General features: G+C 29.0%; 1 protein-coding gene across 1 annotated transcript in view; it reads left to right on the plus strand.

The window, feature by feature from the left end:
* The window catches only part of MGAT5 (alpha-1,6-mannosylglycoprotein 6-beta-N-acetylglucosaminyltransferase), a gene marked incomplete in the record, with an annotated part of 1206452 nt that overhangs the window by 527273 nt on the left and 671095 nt on the right, over positions 1 to 8084 (plus strand).

Consider the following 8084-nt stretch of genomic DNA (forward strand, 5'->3'; position numbering starts at 1 on the left):
CTAAAATTGATACCTTCATAGAAAAACTACAAAACAAATATACTTGTTACATATAGACCTGCAACAACAGAAGATCCAGATGACAGGCATAGAAGAAGCTGTGAATGACATGGAAAATAGAATCCAAGAAGAGGAAATCAACATTGAGTTTCTGCTGAAACAAAATACACATTTACAAACAAAGCTGGATGACCTGGAAAATAGATCTAGGCGCAATAACATTAGGATTTTTGGACTGCCAGAAAATATTGAAGGTAACAATATTACTTCTTTTTAACAACATGGCTCCTAAAACTTTAGACTTACCAGAAGCATTCTCTTTGGTATCGAAGAGCACATAGATTCATAGCTAATACTAACTCTAACAAAAACTATCCTAGATCAGTTATAGTTAGATTTCTATCATCTTTGATAAAGAGATGGTTCTTAAATCTGCTTGGGCTAAAGCTCCTGTTAAGATTAATGAGACAACTGTGCGTTTTGACAATGACTATTCTTCCTTGGTAATAGCTAAAAGAAAAGTTTTTCTGCCACTAATAAGGGAGCTTAAAAAAGCACAGTTTAAAACATACCTTCTGTTTCCTGCCAAGCTAAAAATCTTCCTTCCTGATGGTCCTAAAATTTTTGATGACTTAGACTCTGCTTTACTGTTTATCAAAAAATAAGATTTTGGATAAAATAGAGGAAATGGAATGGGCTAGTCCTTCATTAAAGAGACTGGCAACTGAAACTTCATGGAAGACTTCAGAGAAGAAGAAGAGACTAAAAAACAAATGATTTGTTCTATGTTTTTTTTTTCTCTCATCATTTTACTTCATTATTAATCTTTTAAATATAGTTCCTGCATTTCCAGAAAGCCACAAATATTCTGAAAAAGAGTTAATCAAAGTTATTCTCTGTGTGCAAAGAAATGTTTTGTTTCATAACCAGTCAAAATATCAGAGGAACTAATAACAAGCTATTATTCAATTTGTTTCTCTTTCTGAAAAAGAAGTAAGGTCAGTAATTTGATACATTTTTTCTTTTTTTTCTCTCTTCTTCTTCTTTCTTTGTTTAAACAATGACATTCTATTTAGATTATGTAGTGGGTAAAGGGTGGGGGAGGGCAGGGAGAGAAGAGTAATGAAAATATGATAAATGGAATAATAACATATTTATTCCTTGTAAAAGTTTATATGTTCTTCAAATGCTATTCCTAATTATACTTTCTTGATTATACTGCTTATGCTTATTTGTAAATAATCTGTCATGCTTTAACTAATAATAATTAGAACTAAATAATAGTAAATAATATGTTTTATTTTTAACTCTATTAATATAAACAGTAAGTAATATTCCATTGTATATACTTCTTATAGCTTTCTCTTACATTATTTTTATTTCTGCTTTACACTCTTTTATTTTCTACTCTCTTTTCTTTTCTTTATTCGTTCCCTTTATTTTTTTTTTTCATATTAATATATAGAAATGCTTTTGATCATATAGACACAGTAAATAATAAGATTTGCATAAAAATTGAGTTGGGACAAAATATTGAGTTTTATTACTTATTAATAACTTTGGGCTTAATTTCACTTACATAGAGGCTGTAATAACCTGTAAAATATATCGCAAAGGTTTTGTCATGTTTAGATGCATTTACACTGCTAAATGAATGCTTGTCACTAGTTTTTAACAAGTTTCCGCCAAAATGTTAAGGAGACAATCTGGGATGTGGGCTACCTCATGAACAGTGTCCTCGAGTTGTTTCAAAAGCTTCAACTCTCAGAATTCTCACAGAGAAGATGAAAGCAGTCAATTTGACCTTTGACCCAGATATCACACTGACACATTGCAGATTCAGGAAGAACACTCTACCAGGAAGTAGAACTGATGCAAATGCGACTATGTGAAGGAAAATGAACTCTTTAACATCTAAATGTGAGTTATTTTATATAATTACTTAAACATCTATGTTATAATTCATAAAATATGTCAGTTATAATGATTTTAAATGATGCAGTTTCTTGTAGTAAGTAAATGTCTTATTTTAGAAGGCATAGAAAATGAAACATTTATTCAAGTGTTTTTGAAAATCTACTTGACTGCAGCATACTAATCTGTGTTAGAAACTTATGTTCCAAACATATACATTACTATAACTCATTTAATTCATCTGATTGACAAGCATAAATAACTTTATAACTCTATTCTGGAAGAAATTGTCATGTGATATATTTTAAAGCAGTAGTATAGACATACAAAATACAGATGGCTTTTTTACAATAATGCAAGTGTTTCTGAGAATTTGCATAACTATGCAGTATGATTTATAACAATTTCTATAAATATAATATTTTATCCTATTGACAATAATGAGTATGAGTAAAATGCTCATATACAAGCAATTCAAGGTTTTTTTTTTTGAAGCTGTTGACTGCATTTACATGACAGAAAATAGATGCATCTTTATATGTAATGTCTGAACCATATTAGCCAAAGTTTTTGATTTAAATGAATGTTAGAATTTTACATACTTTGAATAAATTAATATGCAAATATGCCTTCCTTTTTTTCTCTCTCTCTCTTCTTTCACGCTCTCTCCCTCTTTCACATATTTTATTTCTCTCCTCTTGGTTCCTAATATCAAGATTATTTGAATGCTATTTGAATACAAGTGTATTATATTACATAGATGTATATAGTAGTATGAATAGTTTTTTTAAAAAAAGTTTATTTTAGTTTATATGATGCTGTTTTATCAAATGTGTAGTCTTGTCTTGCTAGATAATTGAATTGAAAGCTGTTAATTTAAGTTAAATATAACCAGTATTAAATTGATAAGGTGGTAGCTGAGGTACTGCTGCTTAGGGTAGGGGGTTAACTTGAGTGGTAAATACTACTCTAAGTTGGAGTTTTTAACTCCAGGCTGGATGCAAGGTTTAATCCTTACATTATTTTCACTTGTTCATTGTTATATGTATATAGTTTTGACATCCACAATATATTTTGTACACTCATTGTCACTACAAACAAAATTGAATCCTATACAAAATCCCATAAGAGATTCAATAAATACAGCTATATTTAAAGGTACACCTAAAGGAGGAGATGTAACATTACTTATGTTGTTATTTGTTATTTTGATCATAAGATTCTTAAGTTTTAAAAATGCCAAATGACATCTTTAAAAGGAATTTCTTTAAACATTAATGGATTGAATAATCCGTGTAAAAGGGCAAGCCTAATAAGATACATTCATTTACATAAGGCCAACTTAGTCTTCCTGCAAGAAACCCATCTCTTGAAAAAGATATTGATAAACTAGCCACAAACAAATATACAGTAGTGGTTAGTTCAGAGCACACACAGAAAAAAGAGGAGTGGCTATTTTATGGAATAAAAGTATGCCCATTCCTAAAACCATTAAGTCTTATCAGGATGACAAAGGAATGTTTTGTATGGTTACAATACAAATTAATGGGAAGACTTACACTTTAATTAATGTATATTGGATACCTGGAATTGGTATTAATACAGTGAAACATCATCTTGATAAGATCATATAATTCTCTATAGGAGATATTATTTTAGCTGGTGACTTTAATTGTATACTACATGAAAGTGATACTACCACTATAGGTAAAAGAAGAATTACATCTAATGCAAAACATTTAAATGATTTTGCTAATTATTATCATTTGAATGATATTAATAATCAGATAGATTCAAAATCATTACCATACACCTTTTTCTAACAGATACAAAACTTATTCAAAAATAGATAGGGTCTTTATTTCTAACCAGATGGTAACAGATTTAATTAATTCCAAAATCATTTCATATCCTATATCTGATCATAATTCAATTGTTTTGAATTCATGATAAAAATACTCATAATGTTCAGATCAAAAGGATACCAGCATACTTAACTCAACTAAAAGACTATAAAGAATATATACTTTCAGAAGTAAAACATTTTTAGACATAAATAATACTCCTGAAGTCTCCATTGTCTATGTTTGGGATGCCTTAAAATCATATCTATATGGACAAAGTATCAGATGGTATAATAATAAAAGGAAATCTTGGGATAAGGAATTGTTAGATATTCAAAGTAAATTAGACTCTTATAAACATAATAATAAAGAAAATATTATGGACAAGAAAGTTATTGAAGAAATAAACAAACTAAATGAGAAATACAAAGAAATTTTAACTCATAAAGTTAAAATAACTTTAGAGAATACAAGTTTTTGTCTTATTCAATAAGCCCCAAATACTTACATAGACTTAAAAATAAAACAAAAGGTTGAATAAACAAAACCATATCAAAGAAATCTTTTCTCTAAGGAAAAGAAGAATGTTTCTAGTATACCAGAAATACTAGATGAATTTAGAAATCACTTTCACAAAATTAACCATAATAACATTAACATGGAACCTAAAGATAAAATAAAGGAGTTTATAACCACAAACATGAATAAAAAGCTTAATAAACAACAGATTAAACTATTGGACAAAAGTATTTCATATACAGAGGTTATTACACAAATAAATAAGCTTAAATCAAACAAAGCACCAGGTAATGATGGTATTATACCAGAGATATATAAAATCCTTTCTAAAAGTACATATTCATTAATACATAAGGTTTTATTTTGGCCCAAACTGAGTTAATAACCCCATCTTGGCAATATACATTTATTTCACCAATTTTAAAACCTAATAAAGATCCAACTAGATGTACTTCATATCGCCCATCTCATTACTTAATGTTGATTATAAATGTTTATGAGTATTTTTGCTGATAGATTGAAGACAATCATCCCGGCATTATAGATATAGATCAGACAGGCTTCATTGTAAATAGAAATACTTTGATAATATAAGAAGAACTTTAACATTAATTGATTTTGCAAATAGGAAAAAGAAAGATTTAACACTTATTAGTCTTGATATAAGTTCAGCATTTGATTCAGTAAGTTGGGACTATCTGTTTACCTTACTGAAGTGCACAAACTTCTCAGATGCATTTGTAAATCTAATTGAGCATTTATACAAAGGAACATTGGCTTATATTAAGGTAGGAACATATGTTTCACAAAAATACCCATTTTAAAGGTACAAAACAAGGATGTCCACTTTCTCCACTATTATTCACTTTAGTAATGGAGCCTTGGGCTAATTTGATCAGAAACAGTACTGACATAGAGGGTTTTGAAATAGATGAAAATACAACATCCAAAATAAATTCAACTTTTTGCAGATGATGTTCTAATTACATCAGCAGGATCTAATTCTTCTATGCAGTCTCTATTTGATAAAATGATGAATTTTAAAAGTATTTCTGGTTTAATATTCAATGAAGAAAAAACTAAAATACTACCTATATATATATACGAAAAAATATTCTCATTAGTGATTTTACTAAATATGTACCCAATTCAGGTCAGATAACTTATTTAGGTATAATACTATCTAAAGATATTAAATCTATTATATATAATAATTATAATACCTGTTTTCTTAATATACAAAATCTTTTAATACCTGGAATAATATGTCTTTTACTATGGAGGAGAGACTTACAATTATTAAAATGATAATATTCCCCAAAATTTTATACTTAATACAATCAATAATACTTCCACCTACAAAAATAATTATCAAGAAACTGAATACACTAATGTTAAATTTCCTATGGGCACCTAATAGACCTAGGATTGCATTAAAGAAACATACTAATAGCTGGTCTCAAGGGGGTATTTCTTTTCCAGACTTTAATGTATATACTATCTCTTCTATTGTAAAAGTTATTACTTTATTAATAGATCAGTCATATGTCGCAAAATGGAAAGATTATTGGGAACTAATTAGTATGCACTTCATGAAAATCTCCTTAACACATAAAAATATGATTGTAAATAACTTCATGTTATGGTTACTAAAGGAATTTTGTACTTCACCTATTACACCTAAACATATGGTTTGTTACCCATTAAATATTATTATTAGCTATCGTAACTTTATATTCATGCACCCTAAGTAAAGGGAATGGAATTTTATTATATTCCCTATAATGTATACTCAGGGTATGCTTTTGTCATCTACTTCTGATGGAACTCATTTAGCTATAGATAATGATCTAAAGTACTGGTATCAGTTGATATCTGATAATAAAGTTAAAAATCTAGATTTCTTAAAACAAGAATTTGATCTAAGAGAAACTTGCTGGTTAGAGGTTCAGACCTTTAGACAACATCTCATTAATAAAATAGATCTAATGTCTATAACAGTTAAAGAATCTATTCCAACACTGATTGATTACTTGATATTAAATTTACAACATAAAGTTTCTGATAAAGGTAAACTTTCATACATACATAAAATTATCAGACAAGAAACTTTTTACAGTGTAGATACATACTGGAATTATTTCACTTCTATTAATGGGGACCCACCAAATCAACAAGATAAACAATATATATTGGAATCTGCCTATAGAACTACGTCTTCCATTGTCTGGAGACTTTATACATGGAAATTTTTACATAGATCTTTTTATACACCTTTGATGATGAATAAAATAAATAATAAAGATAATCTATGTAAGAGATGTAATGTAGTGATTAATGCTGACTGGGCTCATATGTTTTATGACTGTATAAAATTGAAAGAATACTGGAAGTCAATTAATGAATTTTTGCAGGCTCTTTTTACAGATAATTTCATTATTTCTAAATCTCTTATATTATTCAACACACCTGTACCTCAAAGTGTTAAAAAGGTTAAGCTTCCTTGTTATGGTCTATTCTAGCAGTGGCTAGGAAAATAATAACCAGAAATTGGATTTCAGATACACCTCCTTCGTTCAATGAATTTAAAAATGTTATGAATATAGTGTGCCATATGGAAATAAACACAATTAGGTCAAGAACAACTAGAAAAACATCTTATTATATTGTATGGGATAATTTACAAAATTTGTTAAAAAATCCTAATTTCAATAGCATGGTATTTTAGTTTAATTAATTGATCTGATTGTAGTGGATGTCTTTGTAAATACTTTAGTTGTTTTGTTGAATGTTATAATCATATCTATTTTTAATTACTTGTATAAAATTGTTATGATATTTCTCTTGTATGTTAAAACAATAAACCTGTTTTGAAAAAAAAAAAAGAACTGGTGGTCAATGGTACCATCTTCAATGAGCAAAGTGATGTAACGAATTTGCTGGCTGACAAATTCAGCTAAAACTTCACCCCACACTTCACCCCTGCCTCCCTCCATGGAATACCTACTAATATAACCCCCAACTATTAACAGGTCCTATCAACACTTGCTAAGGCCAAAAACACAGCCTCATTGTGTCCAGACAATATCCAAAGATGCCTTCTAAATAAGTTGAAACATAATATGTCAGGACCATGTGTGTCACTTTTAAGCTATAGTCTCAGTACAGGCTTTGTACCATGAGAATGGAGGATTGCAATGTCCATGAGAATGGTGTACTGCAATGGTTATCCCAGTTCACAAGGGTGGATCATCCCACCCCGTTAACTATAGACCTATGATTTTACTAATCTGATATGGAAAGTGATGTGAAGTGAACAAAGTAATTTATATCTCCCTCTCTCTCTCTCTCTCTCTCTCTATATATATATATATCTATAAAGAGAGAGAGAGAGAGAGAGATGTGTGTGTTTGTGTGCGGGCATGTGTGTATTTGCATGTACACACACACACACACACACACACACACACACACACACACACACACATACATATATATATATATATATATATATATATATATATATATATATACATATATACATACATATCTATCTATAACACTTTAAAAAAAATATTTTAAAAATTAGGGCTCCAAATAATAAACTTAATTTCAGGAAACAAAATGGAAAACCCTTTTAATTCCCAAAGGTTTTAATTGAAAATAGATTGAAGCCATAGAAGGAGTATGAAATAGTTACCCCAGTTCAAAAGGGTATTAGCTATAGTAGATTTTCAACAAAGGGAAATGTGGGGTCAAAAAATTTTATTTCCCCTTTCCCCTTTTCCCCCCCTTTTTTTTTTAATT

The sequence above is a fragment of the Protopterus annectens genome, chromosome 6.part0 (assembly GCF_019279795.1).
Source record: "Protopterus annectens isolate FY-2018-M chromosome 6.part0, PAN1.0, whole genome shotgun sequence".
Lineage (NCBI taxonomy): Eukaryota > Metazoa > Chordata > Ceratodontiformes > Protopteridae > Protopterus > Protopterus annectens.